The sequence below is a fragment of the Stegodyphus dumicola genome, chromosome 6 (assembly GCF_044657685.1).
Source record: "Stegodyphus dumicola isolate Sdum_Otavi_A_Nest chromosome 6, ASM4465768v1".
NCBI lineage: Eukaryota > Metazoa > Arthropoda > Arachnida > Araneae > Eresidae > Stegodyphus > Stegodyphus dumicola.
This window is the reverse complement of record NC_140773.1, coordinates 110,879,362-110,904,940: the sequence shown is the minus strand read 5'-3', so window position 1 is coordinate 110,904,940 and position 25,579 is coordinate 110,879,362. Positions and strand designations below refer to the sequence as shown.

At 31.9% G+C, this 25,579-nt stretch overlaps 1 protein-coding gene across 1 annotated transcript in view; it reads left to right on the top strand.

Moving 5' to 3' along the window:
* LOC118181778 (uncharacterized) overlaps positions 1-25,579 on the top strand; it is a 288,201-nt gene that overhangs the window by 194,584 nt on the left and 68,038 nt on the right. The window lies entirely within an intron of this gene.

The following is a 25,579-nucleotide window of genomic DNA, read 5'->3' as shown; positions in this document are numbered from 1 at the left end:
TTTGTTTTCAAACGACAAACTTGTATTTGTTTATACGGGCTATCTTTCTTAATATTCTCTGAAAATCTCTATCTTTTTCATGAACCTTTATCTGTCTGTACATCATTTTAATATCAGCGGTTATTGCAATGTTATGAAGTCTAAATCTTAGTAAAATACAAATTAAGTCATCTTGTATTTTTGGGCCTATCATTAGCGTATCATTTAAAGAAACACCTGTGCTTGTTTTAGCGCTCGCATCGAAAACAACTCTCAATTTTGTTGTTAAGCTAGAGTCCTTCAACACGAAGTGACGTGGGATATAATAGTGTTTATTCTCTAATTCATAATCTGGGTCTGGCACTAATTCTACGTGTTTTAGTGAAAAGTACTCTTTCATAAACTGAATATACTGGTTGTAAATTCCTTTAGTAGAGAACAGCCTCTTCTCCAAGTATTCAAATCTTCTGTACGCCATTTCACGGGAGTCACCTAGAATATCTCTAGTATGTGTGAATGGTAATGCAACTGAATAACGACCTGATGTGTCTTCACAAAGTTTTTCTTCATTTGTTAAAGGTTGTACATTTGGAAACTTTTCTAACTCCCAGAAAGAATTTACTAACTCATCTGTGTTTGTATTCAAATGATTTACATATACTGGCTCAAAATTTGTAGACTCAAAATTTATAGTACCCGAAATTATCCATCCCAACCTCGAATTTAGAGCAAATGGTAGATCAGGACCACGTTTGACAATTTCTCCCGTCATTAAATGCAGAAATACATTTACTCCAAATAAAATGTCAACTGGTTGTGACTTGTAAAATAATGGATCAGCTAATTGTAAATCACTGAAGTTATCGAAGATGATTGATGGCAAAGATACATAGGGAATGTTATCTGTCACCTTGTCCAGTACAAACGCTGATGTTGATACACGAATATAACTTTTAAAATGAGAAGTGAATACTAAATCGACTTCCCCATTACTTATAGTATTAAATTCTCCTAGACATGATACAGAAATGGAATTATCTTTCACTCGTAATCCTAATATCTTCACACAATCCCTTGAAATAAATGATCTCTGAGATCCAGTGTCACATAAACATCTACACTTCACAAACTGTTGTTCAGAATTTTGAACTTTTATTAAAGCAGTACACAATAACATGTGACTGGTTTGATTACCTTTTGCATTCGAATCATAATGAGAGGCACAAACTGTGGCTGAAACGTCCTTGGGACTCTTTAATTCATCTCTTTTAGGGATAGATTGCGTAGGCGGAGATATAATGTTTAACTGAGTTTTATTCTTTGAATTATTTACAATGTGCAAAATACTGTGATGCTTCTTAAAGCAATGTTGACATGTATTTAAACTCTTGCATGTTTTGAGCAAGTGCATATTAGATAAACAATTAAAACAGTAACGATTAGATTTTACAAATTCTATCCTTTGCTGAACCGATAAATTTAGAAATTTCGAACATTTGGCTAAACTATGATCTTTACAATAACCACAACCCAAGAAAGCAACCAGAACATTATTCTTATTTTGAAACACAGATTTAGGTACCTTATTACTTGTTAATTTGCTATTTTGAAGTGTTCTTGCATAGTTTTTTAGGAATTCAATTAAAGTCGTTAAGTTTTGGAATCTCATTATATTTTAACTGATGTTCCCACCATAATTTTGTAGAAGGGTCTAATTTTTGCAAAATTAAATAAGTCATTAAAGTGTCACCAAAATTATCAATGGTTTGATTAAATACTTCTAAAGAACCCATTACTTCATTAATATTGTCAACTAAATTTAAAATAGCAAATGCTGATTCATTTTGAATAGTTGGTAAGCTTAGAAAACGTTTAATATGTGCAAAAATTTGTTCTCTCTTATTTGAATATATTTCGTCTAACAGATTCCATGCTATTTCAAAATTACAATCCGAAATTTGAATGGTTTGAATAATGCGATATGCTTCACCTTTCAACGAGGCCTTCAAATACTGCAATTTTTGAGCGTTAGATAAATTTGTATTATTTCTTACACAAGCACTGAAAAGATCCTTAAAAGCTATCCATTCTGTAATATTACCACCAAAAGTCGGTAATGTTACCTTGGGTAATTTAATATTGTCAAGAACCTGTTCTGAAATTACACTATTAGAATGATTTTTACTATTTTGATTTTTTAATATTTTTCACCTTTAAATTTCCACAAATATATTTTATCTGTGTACTCCTGAACATTATCTATTTCGTTTTCTAATTCTTTAGTATCTGTAATTAAACCTTCGATTTCAGAATCAAGCTTCCTTAACTCAACTTCTATTTTTTTTTTCAATAATTCGACACATTCCTCTAGTTCTATTAAATTAATTTCACCTGCAGTTAAAATAGTTTCAATTTTCTTTACATTATTAGTAACGCTCCTGCGTAAAACGGTTCTTTTTGTTTTAAAAGTTATAAGTTCACTCATAATTGATCAATTCAAAAACCGAAATTGTTCTTAAATCACTTAACACTATTATTAAAATGAAATCGAATTCTATGCTGTATTACAACATTGTTCTTAAAATTTAACAACAAATTAAACGAATTTTTGTTCAAAATCCACTTACCTCACAAAGTGGAGTAATTTTTCCCCAATTAAAACATATTTGCATTGTTAGAATACACTTAGAACAGTCACTATCTTCACTAGCTCTCCAGCTTGACTTTTGACCAACAATAAATGTTCTTAAAATTTAACAACAAATGGACTGTATTCCTTCACTTTTATTTCATTACATTAATTATAAATAAAATGTCAGCGATGCGAAATAATTGATACAAAATAAGCGAGCCATTTTACATGGCTGTCACAAACACAATTCTATCAATCAATTATATTGTTGCCACAATTAAAGTTCAAAACTTAAGGAAGAAAATCAAAAGAAATGTACGCTGTTTGCAACAATAAAATGAAGCATACGATACTCACATAAACACCTTTATTTATTAAATATCATGTTCTTTGCACTTAAACCATAAAATTTAGTTCAACAGCAATGTCGCAAAATAACTTTAAAATGAGCATATCTTTAGAGTGGGTGAGTGCATCGCTATGATGGCTTCCGACCACGGACATGAACCAAATGGAATTATATACCATCACGGCGGGGAAGACTCCAGAGTAACAAGGTTGAATATTATATACTAATAACAGTTTTTACATATTGATAACTGCAAGGCACTAAGCGTTATTCTGGTTATCTGCTTTAAGTTCTGAACATTTTAAAAATTATAATATTATCCACGGTTGTTTCAGCTTAGGCAGTGTCTCGAGATTTTCTCTATTTTATCAAGGGCTATTCTGTTTTTGAGTGTGTTAGTCGTCCACATTGCCCAGACACAGTCCGCTGGTTTCTTCAAGTGCCAGGTAGTTCGACTCACTGGAGATAAAACGTTTTTTGTATCCGCCGTAGAGTATTGCCATTGAACGCTTTTAAATCGCTGAGTTTGTTACTCAAACATTTCCTAAAGTTTTAAAAAATATGAAATCGATGATAAAACAAATTCCAAATTTCAAATTTGGGATTTCAGATGCCCATATTCTCAGTAGGATTACGTCATTCAAACCTGGATGGCTCTAGATACCGTTGTTTTATCACAATGCGAGAAATATACATACATTTATGCAGATTTTTCATTATTTAATTTCTTCAAATATAATGCAAGACTCTAACATTTGGTGGCAACAGTTTGAAAAGTGAACCGAAAAGGAGTCTGACGCTAAATGCCAAAACGAAAATAATAATCCTTCGGGACTCAAATCCGTTTGGACTAAAAAAATACTGAAACGAAATGCTAATTTCCAGATCATGCGGATCTAAAACAGCATTTCTTTTAGTAATGTGCAAAACAAATATGAGGCTTGTTATGTCTTGGATGTGGGACGATACTCGTTACCTCTTGCAAAGACCAGTTGTTCCTATTCGTCAACTAAATTGAAACAAATAATCATCTCTAACAACGCAATATAAAGTTACTTGCATACTTTATTTTATACGGAGGGGTTAATACCTGAAATAATCATTACAGTTTTAAGAAGACTTTCTACTTTCCTGAAAATGTGAAAACGTATTGCACGACAAGTAAATATGCATATAGATACGCAATATTATTTGAGTTTAGAGAAATAAAATTGAAGTTAAATAATTAATGTAAGAAAGTGATGCTAAATAACTTACCGCCCAGACGGAGTAGCGGTTAGTGCCGCTGACTGCCGCACCGAATGGCCTGTATGCGAGTGTGTATGTCAAAGGAACACTCAAAATACACAGCTAGCCGAAATCCTCTCGAGATGTTGAAGGTAGGAGAAGAGAGAAGAGATGTGAGAGTTCCCCAGCCTGTACCTTAGAGTACTTTCTCTCAGAATTCCAATCCGGTGCGAAATCTTAGCAAGACCGTGACATTTGAAAATTTGTTCTCCAGGTGGCCATAGCAATACCGGCGATGTACAGGTGCCATCAGCTGATAATTTGCTATTTGTTAAGGTATCCGACTACTTTTGGCACCCACATTTTGGAAAATAATGCAGATACATCTATTATTGGTGTTATTTACCAGAATACTACTTAAAAGGATAAAACAGGTGATAAACATATTATCAAACATATTATCATTTTGGGTTTTTTTGTACACTTTGGGATAAAAACGTGCTACATTTCAGTATTATATGTGCCCACAAGAAATTTGGCATAAAAAAGAATCTATATTTTATTTTCATATTTTTCACTTATATTTACCAAGATCTAAGGACAAGCTCAGCCGATGTACGACCGTTGTGCCCACTGCTTTCCAGTATTGGAGATTTCTTTGCTCCTGACGAATAGGGACCGATACTTGTTTGCCCTCGAAATCGATTGAAATCTTGATTTAATATACGTCAAACTCAAAAAAAAAAAAAAATTATTGCGTTCATAATTTTATGTTTCACTTGGCATTTTCCTTTCATGTTTTCATTTAGCCTAACACTAGAAGATTTGCTAAGGTTTTTCTGCTCTCGCCCAGCTCACAATTTACCAATTTGTTCTTGGATTCACACATATTGAAGCAAAACTTAATCTTAATCTTTTGAACTATTCAAACAAAACTTAATCTTTTTTTTCTTCTTAATCTTTTGAACTATTCAAACAAAACTTAATCTTTTTTTTCTTCTTAATCTTTTGAACTTTATTACTAAGCATCACTTTCTCTACATTGATGCCTCATAAAATTCAATAGCAAAATCACTAAATACTTAAAAATGGCATAACTTCTATAGAGTGTTGAATATGGCCATAATTTTATTTGCTATATTATTTCTTAATGCCAACATCCTTTTATTTGAAATGAGATGAGGAGACAAAAGTGATAGGGGCAAACAGTAAGGATCAAGACTAACAGCAACTCTGGCGCTAATTAAAAATTAGCATGGTTTGTTATAAACACAAAAAATCTGCTAATATTATATTGATTGCTAATAATACTTTTGATTCTTATTCTTTCTTTGCACAATTTATACCAATTATAACGGAGAGGGTAAAGCAATTGGACTTCTTCTCAGCAATTTTTACCTAGTTCGAATTTGTTTTTTCTCTGACTCCTTATCCGCTACTTAGATCGCTAATTGAGCTTTTTTTTACAATTCCAAAGTCGTTGCACTCAGAATTAAATGCCCTATAATCATTTGCAAGAAATTAACATTTAAATATTCTTAAATACAAGATATGTGGCCATAAATGACATTAAGCACAAAATAAATAATAAAATTACCATTCTAAAAACAATAAACAGATAAAAGAATTAATAAAACAATAAAAAGCACCTCTATAGAGAAAATTAAAATATTTATAAATACTTATTAGCGTATCCATGTATGTAATAATGTAAAAAAAGACAGATATTGAAGCATACTTAGAAGATCCATAGCGAAGAATAAACTTGGCAGCCGAGGCACATTTAAATATTCATTTATTTTAATCCACATTGCGGCCACAAATAATTTTGCACACTATTTGCGCTTGTTTCAAAAAACTAATATTTTTGCAGTAAGAGAGGCAGCAAGAGAAAGCCTAGCTAAGGCAAATAGCAAAAGCGAAGTGCGTCGTCCAGTACAGAGCTTTAGTTCAACAGGAGAAATGTTTCGGTTTGGAAATCTTGACTTCCGAATTAGCTACGTCATACAGCGTTGTATATAAGATCAGTATTAAAACAGAAAATTAAGCGCTTATTGCAAAAGTTAGTATTTACTTTGTATATTTTTATGTTATATATTTGTAACTGTTCTTAAACAGGCCCGAATAGTTTGCCAAACATTTGTGGTTGGTTAGTTAAAATAAAAATGAATATTTAAATTTGTTATGATTGCTCTTTTTGCATTAACATGATTTTAAGTATTTCTAAGTATGAATCAACATCTACGCAATCAATGTTTCTACATTATTTACACACATACACACATATATATGTAAGATAAAAATATATGAATCAAATTTATAGATTAAACTATAAAACATTAATTCTTCCTCTCTATTCTAAAATCGTAATAACTTCTTTGCATTGCGTCATTTCTAGATCACTCTATGATCGGCGCAGCTCTGATGACGTAATCTGATGGAACTGAAACTGTCCTTGTAAACCAAAACTTTTCTCTTCGCGTGCTTCCATCTTTCATAACGACGCACTTCAGTTTTTGCTCTGTGCTGCGCTAAGATGTAATTTCGCTTGCTTGCTTTCTATCTCAACAATATCAAAAATGTAAATCTTCTGTGGAAAGGCACGACTAGAGTGCCAAGTAATTGTGGCCACAAATATCAATTGGAAATAAAAATGGAATTAAAACTGCTTCGACTGCCAAGTTCTTTAGATGTTACCAAGTTAGCATTACTAGCATACTACGCAATCAAAATCTTCTTCAATATGGGTCTAATCACGCATCTACACTGCTCCGTTATTTCCTTTGCTTTTATTATGACAATTAAGTCGACAGGATAGTTTCCTGCAGCCTGAAACCTCAATGGAAAATTTAATTAAGCTCTTCAAATCATCGTTTTGTGATAAATCCAAGATAATGTGAAATAAGTGAATCATCAAGTTTGTTTTTTCAGTGTTTAGTTTTTTCAGTGTTTAAAAAATAACAGATCATTCTTCTGCTGTGGTGTTTTGCAAGTGCTTCAAAAAAATAATCACGCGTAGTGTTTACAGATTGAAAGTAATCTCTGGATAAATTGAGAAGTTCGAATGCCTAGTGAAAAAGAAATCATCAGTGAATTACCGTTTAGGAATTAAGCATTACAGCGAGTTCAAGGTCGATCCAAGTTAGTGTTTGCAAGTATGTGTGACAGAAAATTATTTGCACTTCCACTTTTTCAACAGCTCAAAAATTGTTACATTCGTGTGACTCTAACTCAGGAACTAAATCATTTAATATGTTGCGGATTCTATAGTTTATATTTCACCTTTGGTTAAAATTTCTGCAATTTGTTTTGAGAAAATCTGAAATTCTTATACATTAATTTTTCTAATTTTTCATAATTATGTGTGAGCAAATTAAGTAATGAATTTTAAGCTATTTAAATTATTCATAGGGAAGGATATTAAGATAAGTTTTTATGTTTTTGAAATTTTGTTGAGAATTTTGAATACGAATTTTATAATTATTCTAAAAATAAAGATGTTAAAAATAAGTAAAATTATTACAGAAACGTAATATGAAATTATGGTAAATGCATGTTAAAATTTGTGGGTTATTGTGTGTTAAGTATAGTATGATGAGGGTGTACTGGTTCCTTCAACAGAGGCCTGTAATTACCTCTGTACCAGTTTTTCCTTTTACCCTCTTCATGCAAGATAATGTTGGAGGCTCTCATTTTATGAATGCATGTAAATTTTTTATATTATTATTATTATAATTTTTATTATGTAATGTATTAGTGCAGTTCGCAAAGGCCAGTGACTTTATGCGAGGAACGGAGGCCTTTTCAAGTAACTGTCTAGGCACCCTGGGCCACCAGTGCAGAGGACACACTGGTTAGCTCAAGAGGACAACCCTATTGATGGATATGTTTGTTCAGAAGTATTGCGAGGCTTCCAGTTTGGTAAAATCAGGAATTGTAAATGAAAGATGATAACGGTGAAACCATAAATTCTGAAAATATTAATCCTATTATTTATGATGTTAAATTATAATTTATCAGTATAAAAATAAGTATCATAAATATTTATGTGCATTACATTTAATTATAAGTAATGATTATATAAGTTTTATTTTGTGATACTCTGTGATAACAAGAACCTTCCCTGAAGAATTATGATTATGTGAACTCTCAAACAAAAAGACTTTTGGACTGAAATGTTGAAAAATTCAATAGAACTCTAAAAATTAAGAATTTATTTTAAAAAAATTGATATTTATAAATAATACATTACAGGATCAAAATTTTATTATTTATTTATATATTTTTTTTAATTTGCTAGTGTTTTAACTCTTTCTCTTTAAAAAGGCTTCTCTGTCGCTACGCCTTTTTCTTTTTGAAGGGGGGAATATGTAAGATAAAAATATATGAATCAAAATTATAGATTAAACTATAAAACATTAATTCTTCCTCTCTATTCTAAAATCGTAATAACTTCTTTGCATTGCGTCATTTCTAGATCACTCTATGATCGGCGCAGCTCTGATGACGTAATCTGATGGAACTGAAACTGTCCTTGTAAACCAAAGCTTTTCTCTTCGCGTGCTTCCATCTTTCATAACGACGCACTTCAATTGTGGCCACAAATATCAATTGGAAATAAAAATGGAATTAAAACTGCTTCGACTGCCAAGTTCTTTAGATGTTACCAAGTTAGCATTACTAGCATACTACGCAATGAAAATCTTCTTCAATATGGGTCTAATCACGCATCTACACTGCTCCGTTATTTCCTTTGCTTTTATTATGACATATATATATAAATATAATATGAAACAAGATTATTAAACTATTGGAGTCAATTGGCGATACATCTTCAAATTCATAAATTTTAATTAAAGTATCCTCATTTTAAAGTATGTGGTTTGTTGTGACACTCTGCCGCATCTTACATCATTCTTTCCCCTACAACTTCTCTGCGATATCTATAGCCCAATCGCTTCTCAGGATTAACACAATGTCTTTCTGGCTATAAATAAGACCGAAGTGAGTACGCATTGCATATCTCGTCTGCTATTTCTTGAGTAATCTACGTCTCTCGTTTCACCTTCTTTCTTCATTGTCTAAAATTGTATGTATACTAAACATGTCTAAATTCTATGTAAACTACATATTATCGAAACTGTGCTTGTGTCATTTAGCATACATAGTGTTGTACCAGTTTTACGCAAAATTGTATTTCCAGATAACTTTCCAGATAACAAAATAAAAATGATGTTTTAACCACCAACCAGTTGTGTTCTCGGCTATAACTCAAGAGTGATTTGGAGTTTATCTTCCGTTCAAAACCCATATCATCATCAAACACACACACACACACACACACACATATATATATTATATATATATATATATATATTGCGCTTTGTTTATTGATCCTTTATAAAATTACAAATATATATTGTGCTTCGTTTATTTATCCTTTACACTAAGGATCACCAATTTGTTACATAACCAGCTCTAACTTACCATAACATACTTGAAAATGTAATGCATAAGCACATAAGTTTCATAATTCATTCAAAACAAAGCAATCCCAAGAGCGATATTTTGTCATGACCTTGCATAACTATTCCGTCCAAAGTTTGCATAAGATTTTCACTAAAACATAATATATCTACGTGTAATAAATTAACACTGATGCAGTACCTAAAAAAAAGGCGGTTGGAATATGAAAATCATACGTGAGAATCCTTACATTTTTAAATTCAAAGGAAAGATTCTTGTTTTTTATAAGCCATAAAAGTACTTTGGTCACGTATAACGTTGCATGTTAGATGATTTCGAAGCTCGAAAAACACATTAAAGAAGCAAGCTTACTTACTCAGTTACTGCTGAAAATGTTAAGATCTTGAATTTACTGTTCTCGAAAGGAACTCTCAACTGACGTTGCTGCCATATCACCTTTTTGGTTTTTTAGTGCTTATCTGAGGGCAGGACGAAAGATATAAGAACAACTGTAGTTTTTCAATATATGTCTCAAATTGCTTCTACGCTTACACATCCTGCTCTCTAAAAGACACCAAATTTAGCGAAATTTTTCTGGTGCACTCAGAGGTATTTGAAAAATCCAATGGTTCTTTTCTCAGAGCTGTTTACATTATAGCGTAACAAAGAAATTTAAAATCTCAATGCGCAATTAATTACAAAATAACTTTAAAATATAGCAATCTATAAAATAAAAAGGAGATATCAATTTAAAACTTTGTAAATAATCATTATTTAAGCGAAGTAGTTGTATTTTCTTTGTAACGTTTAAAAACTGATTACTGTTTCCCAAGTAAAGGTTACGCATAGTCCAAAGATAAAATACTTCTTTTATATACGAATAATGCAGTAACATTTTAACTGTCTATATCAGGTAGTATCGTGCATGATCTAGATTAGTAAAAAATCTAGCTGTTCCCCCTATGCTGGTTAAACAATTTTTTTTAGAGAACGCAAGTTCGGGAAATATGTTATTTTGTTTGTTATATTACATAAAGCAAATATACGCATAATATTTATATTTTCCCTAAAACACTATGTAGAGCACATTTCTTGTAGACAATGAAATTAATTTTATTTGCCTAAATGCATAATTGTTTTCTACTAAAACGAAATACTGAAAGCTTATTTTATTTACATAGTTTCCGAAAGAAAATTGCGTATTTTAATTACATTTTATACAGAATATTATACAAATTAATATTGGCCATAATATTATAAAACTTAATTAAAACAAAAATTACAAAAAGCCTGTGTTTTATTATAGCAGAATAAACGAAATCTCTTTTAATAATAATGAGGCCTTTATAAGAGTTTTTCTGGGAAACGTTAATGTATATTAAGGTGGATTATTCACGTAGAAAGCTATTAATGTTACTCCTCATGTTTATCATGCTCATCTTTCTTTCTTTCATTAATCTTATGAGCTTGACCAAAGTCTGACCAGAATTAATTTTACTTGAAAAAGGTTTTCTTTAAAAATTGCTGTATTCAACAGAACGTTTTATAACGCTTGCATGAAAAATGGTTCGAATGGAAAAAGATAACATAAGACTTTCATAATTATGAAGCATTAATCAGGAAACAGCTTTTAATAAAATTATACGAAACTTTCATTTTTAGATGAAAGTCAATAAGAATATTGCTTTGTCAAATCGAAATAGAGCTGTATTTCGATTCACTAGACGTTATTTTTAACGTGAACGGTAAATAATATACTTCTTTTGAGGAAAAAGAGATTCATCTACGTTGAGTTGTATTTACTTGAAGTATTATTAATTCATATATTGTGCTTCGTTTATTTATCCTTTACACTAAGGATCACCAATTTGTTACATAACCAGCTCTAACATCAGCTAGAGATGCTTTTTATTATTTTATTAATTATTTTATCTGTTTATTGTTTTTAGAATGGTAATTTTATTGTTCATTTTGTGCTTAATGTCATTTATGGCCAAATATCTTGTATTTAAGAATATTTAAATGTTAATTTCTTGCAAATAATTATACTAATAGCAGTATATAAAATGAGAGTTTCTCGAAGCGAAATTTTAAACGCTACGTCTTACAATCAAGATTAAAAAGACATTTTGAGTATAGTTTCGTTTGTAAAACAAAAAAATTGTTAAAATTTGTTTGAAAGCAAAAAGGCCTTCAAGGTTTCGTTTGAGATTCCCATTTTTAGAATCGCTAAAATTTTAAATTTTGAGTTTGAAAAAAGTTCCTTTTAATTCCTCAATCAATATTCTCAATAGGTGTTTCCTGAAATGAAAGTGGTTTATGTCTAATTTTGACAATTATTTCAAGGCATGTTTCGCTCATTACGGTTGCTTGTTATGGATCTGTTGTAGAAAGAGGAATGGTTTATGAAACAAAATTCTTCCTCCGTAGAGGAAATACATAAATGATATAAATTGCACATACTTTTACTAAAAGACATCATTTATTTAATTATTATTATTATTTAATATCATTTATTATGCAAATGCAGTGAACGAAGAAGAAAAGGTAGGGCCTTTAAGACGTGCCATACTCAGTTGCAGTAAACGAACGTGTTCATGAGCGAATTCACATGAATTCTCTGAACTTGGTTGACCTTTGAACCCTATTGCTAAGGAAACATAGATTAAGCCACGTTTGTAATGATTTCGCTACAATGGATCCAAGAAGAAAATAAGCAATGTCGTTAGAAGCCTGCAGCAAGGACAATGATGTCAGAGTACACTAATAGTCGCATGTGACGTCATGCTTTATCTGACTCACTATCCAACATTTTTCAAAATACATTTTCTTAATTGTACAGAATGTTTCCAGTGAGTACTCTGGTATCGATGGAAATAGTTCCACAGTGATTGGCTGGTGCGTATTTAGTGCCCATATATCCTTCATGAAGACTTCCTCTAACAGTGAGCTAATATCGCGAGCAGGAGCTATGGTACTACAGCAGAGCTTGGTGGAATGCCGAAAGGCACAGTGGAGTTTTCAGGGACGAATCTCACTTCTGCTTCTCAAATGAATTAGGTATTATGATTGTGTAAAGACGATGATACTGCCAGGTGGATGCATCTACTGTTTTCAACAGAGATGCGGCCCGACAAAATGAGGAAACTGGTTGGAGTGCCATTTGTGCCAACACCCTCTCACCTCTAGTGTAAATTACAGGCATAGTAACAGGTCGCCGCTACCTGCCCTCCACCACAAAGAATATCTCCTCTCCTTCAAGGAAAGAATGATGAGCTTAGAATCATATGAACAGCGCGTGGTGCGCAGTACTACAAGATATGATTCGGAACTCATTGGCTCTATACAATGAGGTACTCAAAAATGTATTACCCGAAAATGAGGTTGCAGTATCTTATTGATGCCCTATATATATAATCTTATGCTGTACATTTCTTAAATCATTTGTTAAGCACTTGATTATCTAGCTACGTAAGTCTGGCCTTTTTTACAATCATTCTTTCTTGGGGCGACTATTTTTGCTGTCAAGCAGTGCATCATTCGCTGTTTCCATATGCGCATGGAAGAAGTACGTTGCTTTACTCTCCGTACATAAATAAAGGATAAGTTATATACAACCAGAAATTATTCCCACTTTAGTTGAAGAAATATGCATTTCTGTTCATTTAAAATGGAAGAACGGAAACTAATATTCTTTCATCTTTTGCTGTGTTTATAGTTCTTTTTTGCAGTTTCATAGCTCTACGAACAAATGCTCAGATTTTCATGCTAAATTAAAGCCAAATTAAAATGAATGTAATGTTTCTAAAGTTTTTGTTTACGTATGTGTATATTAAGTAAGATTTTATCATCTCCACATTTCTTTTCACAACATAGAACGCATAATTATAGATTTAAGGGAAGAAAATACTTTGAATTTTTCTGCATTAGCAAGCAATTACGTTAGCAAGCAATCAGCTATTATTTTAGTTTTAATAATTATTCCCAATGAAACGTTAATATACTTCAGAAAATTGACGTCAATACTCACTTATCAAAGCGTTCTCTGGTTAAAAACATAAATTCAGCTAAGACATATGTTTGGCAATTAAACATAGGAAGTAACAAATAGAGTTCGATAAACTTTTCAAGCAGTCAATTAATCTTTGTTTGCATATATAACTTTACAACCTTTTAAATTTTCATGCATTAGAGATATTTGTTAAAATTATTTATAACATTAAGTAACAGATAGTATATTTTTTCTTTAATATCGTGAAACATAATTATGATTAATATAGTTACTATATGATCATACGATTGCTTTGAATTTTAAAATAGTTATGATGTCTATAAAATTGTTATTATTTCCTTATTTATATATTTTATCAGTAACGAATGAGAGCTATACACATTATACTTTGTCTAACAAACTCTGATGTTAATTTCTTAAGGGAAACTTTTCTGCCTTATTTTGTATTATTTAATTATTCAGTTGCATAAAATGTAGTGTTTACATTTCTTATTCTTTTTTTTCTTTTTCCGTCAGAAAATTCCAGTGAAATATTCTAAGTTTAATCTGATTACTTTAATTTGCAGTATATTGCTGTAAATTTTATGTTAAGAGAGAAACAATTTTTTTCTCTTAACTCTAAAACTGATATGAATTAAACTATTTACTGTAATTCAGATCACACATCAGCTGTCGAACGTTGAGAATGCACTGTGGCCAAGTTATGTTTCCGTAACACTTGTTCGTTGTGTTACTATCTTAATTTTCTTTTAAAGATCATCATAATAATGTCGAAGATTTTTGTTATCTTAGAGTGTTTTCCCAATACATATGGAAATGAATGCTTATCATAAATTTAACAATATTGCATTTTCTTGCATATTCTTTACAAATCTCAGAATATATACTTTAACCATTTTCCTTTACTTAATTTTCATCATTGTGCTTCTATGGCGTTCATGCCTGCTTTAGCACACAAAAGTAGGTTATATCTTTTCTTTGATATTCGCATTTCTAATTCTAAATGAATTCGACTTTCGCCTTCAGAGTGTTTCTAGCTAAAAAACCCTTAAATTATATTTTGTTGTCTGTGAAATGAAACTGTATATTTTATAGATATTCCGAATAAATATGTAATTATTATTGATAATTTATACCAAAGTTCTAGACAACTGAGCGAAGACGATTTAGGCGTACAATTCGAATTCTTGGTTAAATTCTCTCGAATGTAGTGTATCCCACTGAATACAAAATCATTCAAATTGGAAGAAACACTGTTGTAAAATTTAAAATGCTATTTAAAAATATCTTAATTTCGAGAAGATTTGAACGGCTATCCTTCTTCAGAAGAAGAAAACGTAAATTGCATCATTATAGAAGCGAAAAATATTGTAATCGAAAACAATAAGCAGAGAGAAACAGCAATAAATATTGCGCCATCTGTAGAAAGGAATAGCAATGAAACGAGGAAAAAAACTTGAGGTATTAGAGTTGTGAAAGTGTTGTGAAAAATTGCTCTGAAATGAATGTCATTAGTTGAAGGAATTTTTTTCGAATCTGAAGAGGGTTAAGGAAATCCATTTCACAGAGAGAAGAATCTTTGGACATAATGTTGGTAAATATTAGCCCTAAATTAAATTTTTGAAAGTAATTAAAATGTCAAACAAAGGGAATCACCAGATTCAATTTCAAAAGTGGAAACTGGATCGTTCGAATACATAACATATTGCTAAATCTTGTTTACTACAGCAAAAAGCGGGAATGTATCATCAACATGAATCTATGGTTGGGGAGAGAAATTTTTCAAACAATTGCACCTCAAAATAGTACCTGAAAATATCAGAAAGTATTGGACTGAGGGGTTATTGATAGATATAATCGCAAACTATTTCATTCCTTGTTATAACGAATTTGTAGATAACGAATTTGTAGTTTATATTCAGCTCAAGCCGATTACACACAAACCTAAAGGAGAGACGGATGTTTCTGTTGATAATGTTATGAAACTTTTGCCATATTTGCTTTTCAAGGTATGTAAATAATAAGATTCTGTTTGCAAAAAAAACTGATAAATTTATTTTTGGGAGAAAAATCAAACTTAGAGAAAGTAGATGTGATTACCTTGTACAGTCATTACCTTATTTTGAAGCAGGAAACATGAAAAATTAGCATGGCCCTCACCGGGACTCGAACCTGGACCTCTCGAATACGCACAGATTGTGTTACCATTATATCACGAACGAATGTAAAAAAGAAGGAAAAAATATCTTATACACTTCCTCATTTAGAGTGCGACTGGGGATTAGAAGACCCAGTCGCCAAATCCTGCTAGTGAAGAATCACCACCCAACACCTTTCAGTTCAGGCACCACTATAGAGTTATTAAGGATGTTTTAGAACCAAAAGACGTGAAAAATGAGCACTACCCTTGCCAAGACTCGAATCGGGACCCCTGAAATACGCAGAGAATGTGCTATCGTTATACCACGAATGCATGCGGAAAGAAGGGAGAAAATACCTTATAATGTATATCTTCTTGTGAAACACTATAAAAGTCACGTAAAATGTCATTTTAAACAAGTAACACAGATTTGAGCAAATAATTTTCAAGATTGATTTTAGCTGTCAAATATGTTTATTTCAATAACAGTATGTACAGAGTGATATTCGAGAAACTTAATAATGTACAGGCTTAGAAACTACACTACAGACTTTTATTAATACCATCCAGTTATTATAATGATACGCAAATTGCTTACCATAAATTTCGTCCCGTCTATAAATCCCGGAGGAGGCTGGTCTCTCTCTCTTTTTCTTTTCTTTGGTAAGCGTCTAATACTTTTGGTGCATCTGGATATTTAAATTAATGTACAACCAAATATCCTGCTGAGGCATTGGCAAATAGGAACGATGGGTGAGAGGTCCTCGATATACCCGCTCGGGGATCTCTGCTTCAGAACTGGAGTGGACAAATTTGTACTTCTTATATAAAGTGTCTAAGCCTAAGTCAATCAAGAGGCGCAACTCTTTCCTCTTGGCCACGAGGAAATTTACAGATGTGATCTACTGTCAGACAAGTGATATAAGTCCCAACATTTTTTTTTATTTATTATGTATTTGCATCTCATATTCGTATATAAATATACTGAAAGCCTGCTCTAATAATTACTATACCATATTTTTGTCTTAGTGAGTTGTGATGGGGAAAATATAGGTACATTTAATTAAAAGATCACATTAAATGTGTCGCTATACGAATCTTAGTCACCCTTTATGACCAAGAACTTATTTCGAAACCATGCGATGTAGTTAATATTCCTGAACTGGCATATTAATTAATTGACTAGCCTTCATATAAATATGAAATTTAGTTTATCTTCAAAATTTAGTAAAACTCTAAAAATGTTTGAAACTTTAGCTCAACTTTTGAAAATTATTGACAATTTTTCCCCTTTCAAATTTTGATTAACTAGATACATTGCTTTCTTGTTTAGCAGATGTACACTGCTCAAAAAATAAAAATGGGACAGTTCTATATCTTCCGTTCTACTGGGCCGATTCACGAAATTCAAATTGCGTTCTTCATGTCTCTAAAGCATAACTTGGGATATTGATATATTAGATTTATATATAGCACTATTCTAACATAGGTATTTTGACACAAAATCGGACTTTTTCTGAAACAACATACCAATGTTTTTACATATTTCAATTTTACCACTCAAATTATGCCTAAATATTAAATTTTGTAAAATTTGGTGAGAAATTTCCGGAGAAATTCAACAATTTATGTTGGCGTTTTTTATTCAGTTTGCGCCAAAATTAGTTCACTTGGCGAACTTCTTAATATGTGGTAACCTATTTTCATTTCCATTTTTACATATTGTGTGAGAGGAACAAAAGACTCAATCGTTCCTTCTTTCAAATAATAATGTTCTTTATCTTATATTTTGTTATTAATTTTAAGCAATTTTTTCTTTTTCGAATTTATTTTAATTGTTTACGTTGCATAGTTTCTTTCGAATAACTGCTTTAAAAATTTCTATTTACTTATTCAAATTGCGTTGTTTAAGCCAAAGGCGCATCCTTTATTTCTATTTTTTTCAAAAAGTTTTCTTTATATTTTTAATCATAGTTACTATTTTAGGTAATTTTTAAATTTTTAGACTTTAATTTTAATTGTTAGTGTTGCATTGTCTCTCCAGATAAATATTTTAAAATTTCTATTTATTCATTCGAACTGAGCATTTTAAATATATTTATTAATATAAATTTTCGGGAATTTCATTTTATTTATTTGAATTGCGTTTCTTTCGGAAGAATACCTTGTAACCCAGACTACGATGCATTTGAAAACTGCATATATTAAAAGAGAAAATACAGTAAAGCACATTTAACACACCTTTCAATGTTCCGTTCAGAAAAGATATATATAAATAAGAGAGATGTATAACCGACATTTTTACTTAGGATGGCTTGCATACACTGCTTTAAACAGATTTATCATTGTGCCCTGCTTTACACACTTTTATCCTACATTTGGTTTCTTAAAATGTTATTCATATTTTAGCCAAATATTTTACTTTTGAAATCGCAAGAATCAAATATCATAAGATTAAAAAGTTTTAAATTAAAAAAAAAGTACAAATACTAAATTTTACGCAAAAATTTATTTTTTCTTTTCTTTTTCTTCCGGCAGTCTGCTTCATTCTTGCTCTTTTTCTTTAGGCATTCTGCAAATATATTAAAAAGTATCCAACTTTTCGAAACATCTTGGTATTTCTGACAATCATTTCAAATAAAGTTTTCGCCTTCCATTTCATAAAGGCCCACAAACGCCTGAAAAGTAAAGTCGCTGAACACTGGTAGTTGATTCCGGTGTTCGAATCCCGGTAAACGGGCTGCTTGCATGGGCGTTTTCATGGATTTTCTCAGGTGTAACGTGTAAGCCAGCTGGTTTCCCTTAGACATTTCTTCACGAAGGCATCCTTCCTTTTAGGCAGATAGCCCTTCTTTGCCGTAACTTAATAATCCAAATCAATCCATTTCCTCAGAGCCCTTATCAGTCTTTAGAGGCTAAGCATTTTGAAGGCATGAGATAAAAGGAAAGACTGGTTTCATCAAGAAGTTTTAGTTTATTTAATTATGACAAAGCACACTGGGGGTATCTGCCTAAGGGGAGGGATGCCTTCGTGGAGGACTTTCTAAGGAAAACTGGCTCGTATACACGTAACACATGGGAAATACCACAAAAACGCCCATGCAGCCAGCCCGTCCGCGGGATTCGAACCTCGGACCGAACTACCAGTGTTCAGCGACTTTACCGCTCGGCCGCTGTTTTATCACAAGAAAAAAAAAAAAAAAAAAAAGAAAAAAAAAAAGTCTTTAAGTGACATCCACATACATCACTGGATAAGCTCCTGAATCTTCAAATAATTCGACTGAGAAATCATGGGATTCTCCGTTTATGATACGATATGATGTTCTAGAACGTAATTTAAATTTATACAACCATATAGTCTAAAACCAGTCGCTCTTCACTTTAATCTGCAATGATATCGTTTTTAACTTTTCTGTTAACACAAGCTCAATTGATGGTATTTGATGGTGTACACGTTCAAGTGTTTTCTCTTTGAATACCTAAATTCTTTGAAGTATCCTGAAAGTATCTTCAAAAACGTCCAACTTTTTTAAATATCTTGGTATGTGTGACAGCGAAATTTCCCTGCAAATTTTTTCTTACTTTTCTCCTTAATTTTCTTCTTTCCTTCTACAGTTATTTTCAGTACTCACACAAGAAAATTCAGTGCTCACACAAGAAAAGATTTTTCAATTGCTAGACTTCCATAAATTTTGCATTCTTGTCAATTTTTTTAAAATATCAATTACATGAATTGCGTTTCAGCTGAAGACAGCTTTTCATTTTCTAGTCGTTTTAACTATAAATAAAGTTTAAAGCGAAGTCCAAAGGATAAATATTTTAATTAAAAGATTTTTTGCTAAATGAAAAAGAAATAAAACAGTCCAGCAGTGTCTAATATGTATCACCGAGTGACCCGATTTTTATATCGATTGAAACAATCTAAATCATATTAAATATATCATGTTTTTTATACAAACTATAACGCGAGAGAAACATTAGCTTCTTAAAACATTCTTTCTAAGATGATTAATATAAAAATTTATATTTATATATATATTTTTAAAGCCGGGACTTGAACCAAACTGTCAAACTTTGAAAGTTTAATTTACATGGAGGTTATAATTAAAGTTCCACTTTGAAATGGTCATAAAAAGAAAACTACCGGACCAAATGTTATCACACTTGGGAATCTTGTAAAGGAGGTTATGGGAATTTATTTTCCGCGGGGGAAAAAAAAGAGTTCAAAAACTCACCACCAGGGCAAAATTGCGCTGTATGCAATATTGTTAAATGAAATAAGACATGAAAACATCGATTTAAAATGTGTTTAATCGTTTTCGAAAGGTGTTAGAAAGCATGTTCAATGTAGCGTCAGTATTTTCCGAAAGCAAATTAAATCCTGTTACTGCATTCTCAACAGCAGCTCTTAGGAGGAATGTTACGGACATGTCGGTGTATCACATTTTTCATTTCTGCCAAATTGTCTAGATTATCATCATAAACAGTGCTTTTGAAATAACCCCATATCTTAAAGTAACAGAGCTTGAGGTCTGGTGGGAAGAGGGGAAGTGTCGGCCTGTAAGACGTTCATTCATGAAATGTTGCCTAAGTAACTGTGCGACACATGTGAGGTGGGGCCGAGCCCTGCATAAAATCGTAGTATTAAAAATGCCACGTTACTTCACTTCATGTATCACGAAACATTTTAACATTGACTGGTGGTGAGGTAAGCGATCTGGAATCACAGTGGTCCAGTTGTCGACTGCTATTCAGAGAAAAATGGTTCAGTTATGAAACTAGTTGTCATTCCTCACCAAACGGTGTGGAATGACTGCTATGCAATCGAATGCAGTAGGAGAATGCAATGGAACTAGGTATATAACATGAGGGATTTCTTTGGGCCAAGCCCACCAGCGGCCAAGCGGTAAAGTCGCTGAACACTGGTAGTTCGGTCCGAGGTTCGAATCCCGCGAACGGGCTGGCTGCATGGGCGTTTTCGTGGTTTTCCCCATGTGTAACGTCTATACGAGCCAGTTTCCCTTAGAAAGTCCTCCACGAAGGCATCCCTCCCCTTAGGAAGATAGCCCTAGAGGTTTTGCCATAATCACACACACACACACACACACACCACTCTTTGGCCCAAATCGATTGAATCAGAATCTTCATGTTTTAGGGCCTAATTCAGGCTTCAAAAATTACAAATTAGCGATCTGTAAGAAAAAGATTTAAATTTCCAGATTGTACGCACTTGTGCGAATGATTTGCAATCTCACATTTTGTAATCGCTAATTCGTGGTTTATACGGACGAATTTCTCACTTACACGGATGGCGCACTCGACGTTTATCGATTTTAACGCGTTTAAATGGTAATTTGCTCACTTCAAAGTTTTTTAAGGGTATACAACATATTAAATCCGTGTAACAAAGGTGAAGTTAGATTCCGACCTATATTTAGTGTAACAGTATAATATACAGCACCATTTCTTCCCTGGTGGTGAGGTTTCGAACTTTCTTTTTTTCGCAGAAAATAAATTCCCATGACCTCCTTTACATGGTTATAAATTTTGATAACATTTGATCCAGTAGTTTTCCATTTATGACCGTTTCAAAGTGAAACTTTAATTATAACTACCCTGTATATTATTAAATTTTAATTTGAAGCTATGCGTTATATGTATACTATGCGTAAGATTTTCGCTTTTATGGAAAAAATAAAGAATCGAAGCAAATATACTTAGGATAATGGACCAAAACTGAAAAAATTCCCCTCCCTCCTAAAATAAAATATTGAAACTTCGACCTTGAATTTATTGGATTATCGAAATATTCAATTAGACTTATCTTCTAAGTCCTAGTTCCGACAACAATTCCGTCAAAAATTCCGAATTACTTAAGCTGAAGCAAAATATTTAGTATATATTCACTGTATGTTAATAAAGTAATCAGAGTGTAATAAAAATAGATTATAGAATTTACGCTGATGCAACTTTTTGTCTGACTGCACAACATGTAATGGAAGAGAAGGCTTGTAGAGATCTGCTTTTGAAATGCCTCTAAAAGTAGATATCATACTCCTTTTGTCTCTTCAATGTCAAAAAAACTTTCCTTTGAGAGGCAACTTTAATTTTTGGGGAAGAAAAAAAATCACAAGAAGACAAATTTGAAAAACATGCAGGACGACTGAGTACACATACTTATGACCGAATACAAGCGGCTCTCCGATTGGTTATTGAATAATGAAAAGATGCATTGTCATGCAATACAAAACATTTGGAATACGTTTTCTGACTGAATAACGCAAAATTAAAAGTCATCTTCTTAATTCACAGCCATTTAAATGTCAACTACTTGGGCAATAGCAGAATCATTTTGATTTTGAGCTTCTAACACAAACCTAATATCACTGGATTTAAACACTTCTTTAATCTTCCGAGAACATTCCTTCTTTATCTCATATTCCAAGAAATATTAAGTGAATAGAATTATTGCAAAAGAAATTGAATATTCATTTGCACTACGGCTTGGTAATTTACTAAAGAGTTAACAAAACTTAAATTCTGCTTTTTGTGTCTAAGAATACAGCAATAGTTTAAATATTTACAAATAAAATATTAAATTGGAGATTTAATTGGAGCCTCACCAGTTGCCTAGCATTTGGAGATTGTTAAATACTAATTGTTTGTTGCGAAGTCTAAACCAGGCTGCATGGTTGGTTTTCGTAGTTTTCTAGGTTCTCTTTGCAAAGGTTCTCTATGAAAGCATCTTAACCAAATAGCTCCCATGTTATTTCTATGTTCAAACAACAAACTAACCTTGATCCAAAGCGCGATTTCCAAGTGAAGTTACTAGCAAAATCCGAATACTCATCAAAAATCATATAGCTTTCCAATCGAGAGTAACATGAAAGATACGGCGCCAATAATTGAATTGCTGTTGCGGTACGCTGTTTCTAAACTTAGATGGTCATTCCTTAATTAAATATAATTGATTTGTAGCTTCTACTAGTGCTGGCGGTAAGAATTGAAGTGCAAATAAATAATATCGTGTGTAATCTTGATTAATATAAAATTAGAAATTTTTGCATTCAGACAGTTTTTTGAAATATTTGCAATTACTTTATAAGAAGGATTTATTAATAACCGTAATAATTACTTATTATATTACTGATGATTAGAATTCAGTTCTTGACAATTACATTCTAAATTAGAATTTTAAGGATATAATGAAAATACGCTGCGCAGAAAATTACATTTTAGGATGAAAAATGAGTTGATTTTTTATGTTTAAAAACTTCTTAAATTCATTTAATAAACATCGTACCCTCGTTGTTAATTAAATCCAGAATTGGGTGTCGTTTATATAATTATTCTTACTTGTCTACAGAACCTGATGACTTATCCAGCCATTAAGTAGCTGCAGATCATTTCTACATAACCATTGAACTTCCATTAATTCGGTTTCTAGAGGGTTGTATGTTTATATCATAACTTGACTTGTATAAAAATGATTATTCTAAATCTTATGTTTTTATAAAAATATACTGTGCTTTAAAAATATGGATGACAGTATCAGCCGCTCTTTCTGCCACTTCATAAGCAACAGTTTCTTCATAAATAAATTATGCAGTTAAAATGTCATAAAATATTTTCATAAAATTCGAATAAACATCAAACGAAAATTCTCAGTTTTAGACAATTCAATTTAAACAAAGTAAAGTAGCAGACGATAAAACGCCGAAGGTAAAAATTTACTCTTACAAAAATTTACTCATATTTTTTTTTAAAAAAAGGAAGAAAGAGAAAAATTAAAAAAAAAAAAAAAAAGTTAAAAATTTGAATAATATCATCTGTAATTTTTTAAAAAATAGCTTTTAGTATAGTATTAATAAATATTTATAACGCATCATTGAGGGAAAATATTTCATATAATTAATTCTCCTTAATTACGTATATTCATGTTTGTGAATATTTCAGCACTTTAAAAATCATGCGAATAAACTGAAAATTCAGAGCAATGTATGATCTGTAAATGATTACTATTTCAGATTGATAGCGCTTGCTCGTGCTAATATTTTTCAACAATCCTGTTAGCCGTAGGAATAGAGCGCTGTAACGGAACGTTGGAAATAATGTTTCATTATCTGCCAGCACTAAATGTTCCAAAAGAAATACCTATGCAATGTTGACGACAAAGAATAAAATAATCAGCAAGTTACGACGCCGTTTGAATGTGGAGAATGATCAGCTTCATAAAGGGAAATTTTTAGATCATGAAATCGCAACTCATAATGAGGCAATAGATGGTGCCGGTGATGCGTGTCTCACCAGTAGTGAGCTCGAAAGAACCGGACAAGTCACAAACCTGAAACCTGGAAGTGGATTATGAAATGCTATATTAGCAACGGATGACAGAAACATCAGTCAAATGACAGTGATGAACCATACAGGATTTGGATAATTAAAACAACGTTGAAGCTATGCTACAAGTGTACCATTGTAGCTTCAACAGTTCGCTGGCTTCTGCTGTGCGATGAATTGGGCATTGCGTAATGCATTCCTTTGCACAGATTCTCATGACCAACCATTAATGCCTGCGACTACGATGGGGTCATCAAAATTGCAACTACCGTGTTAATTAGCAATAGATCGCTTTTTCTTTTTTTTTTTTTTTTTTTTTTTTTTTTTTTTTTTTGCAGCGGCATATTGAACAGCTGTCATGTGTGATGGTGTGCAAGGCCGTTGCGTATGATAGGCAATTCCCTCTTCTGAGAGCTAAAGGTTACTCACGCCAACAATTGCTATACCATGAAAGCTAGGGAACTTAAATCGTACCTTTCGTTCAACGCATTTCTGGAACTGTATTTGAAGAGGACAGCGCTAGTCTGTTTACGTGTTGCCAGAAGTGATCAAGCACTCTTCTCAACATGTTACACTCAGCTTTTCTTGGTCTATCGTTCACCATTCATTAAAAACAACTAGAATTTTGAAACCCTGCAAATTTATTTAAGACACATTCAGTACATTTATGAAGCATTCAATGCATTTATGACGCATTCAGGGACATTATGATGCATTCAGTAAAAATGATTCCTTAGATACACAACCAAAACATGTTTGATTGAAAAGAGAAATTAGTAGGAGTTCTCACTGCAGTAAATGATATTTTATATTTAATATTTTTGTATTGCTTTTAATAGTTTCTTTGTACTACGGAAATATATATGAAATTCATTCATGATGATGCAAAGTTCATAAACATGAAAATATTAAAATTATTAGCGTGCCTTGAAATACAATTGGAATGAATCAACCGTACCAGGCATAATTTTGAAACACATATCTCTCCTTCACTTCCCTTTTATCGCCTGCGAAAAGAAAATGGTTTTAGAATTCCTACTAAGAAAAACTTCTAAAAAGGTTGCGAAATTCAAATTATACTTAAATCTTTCTAAATATATTACAAGATACAATTAAAAGCGCAATCAAAACTTTCTCCTTTGTTAAAATAGGAGATTTGTTTCATTTTATGATATTTAAAAAAGTTCTAGGAATACACTGAAGCACATAAAACTAATATCATCTTATTATAAAAACTTGATATCACCCTTTTGTTATGGAAAATGTTGTAAAATTAAAAACTGAAGCTAAATTTTTTTATTTAAAATATCCTTACCATTAGCATTAATGATTTCTTCGTAAAAAAGGAAAAGAATAGAAAAAATTATCCCTTTACTGCATGAAAATGGAAGCAAAAATGAGTCTCAGTACATTAAGGTAAATTCAGGCAATTTT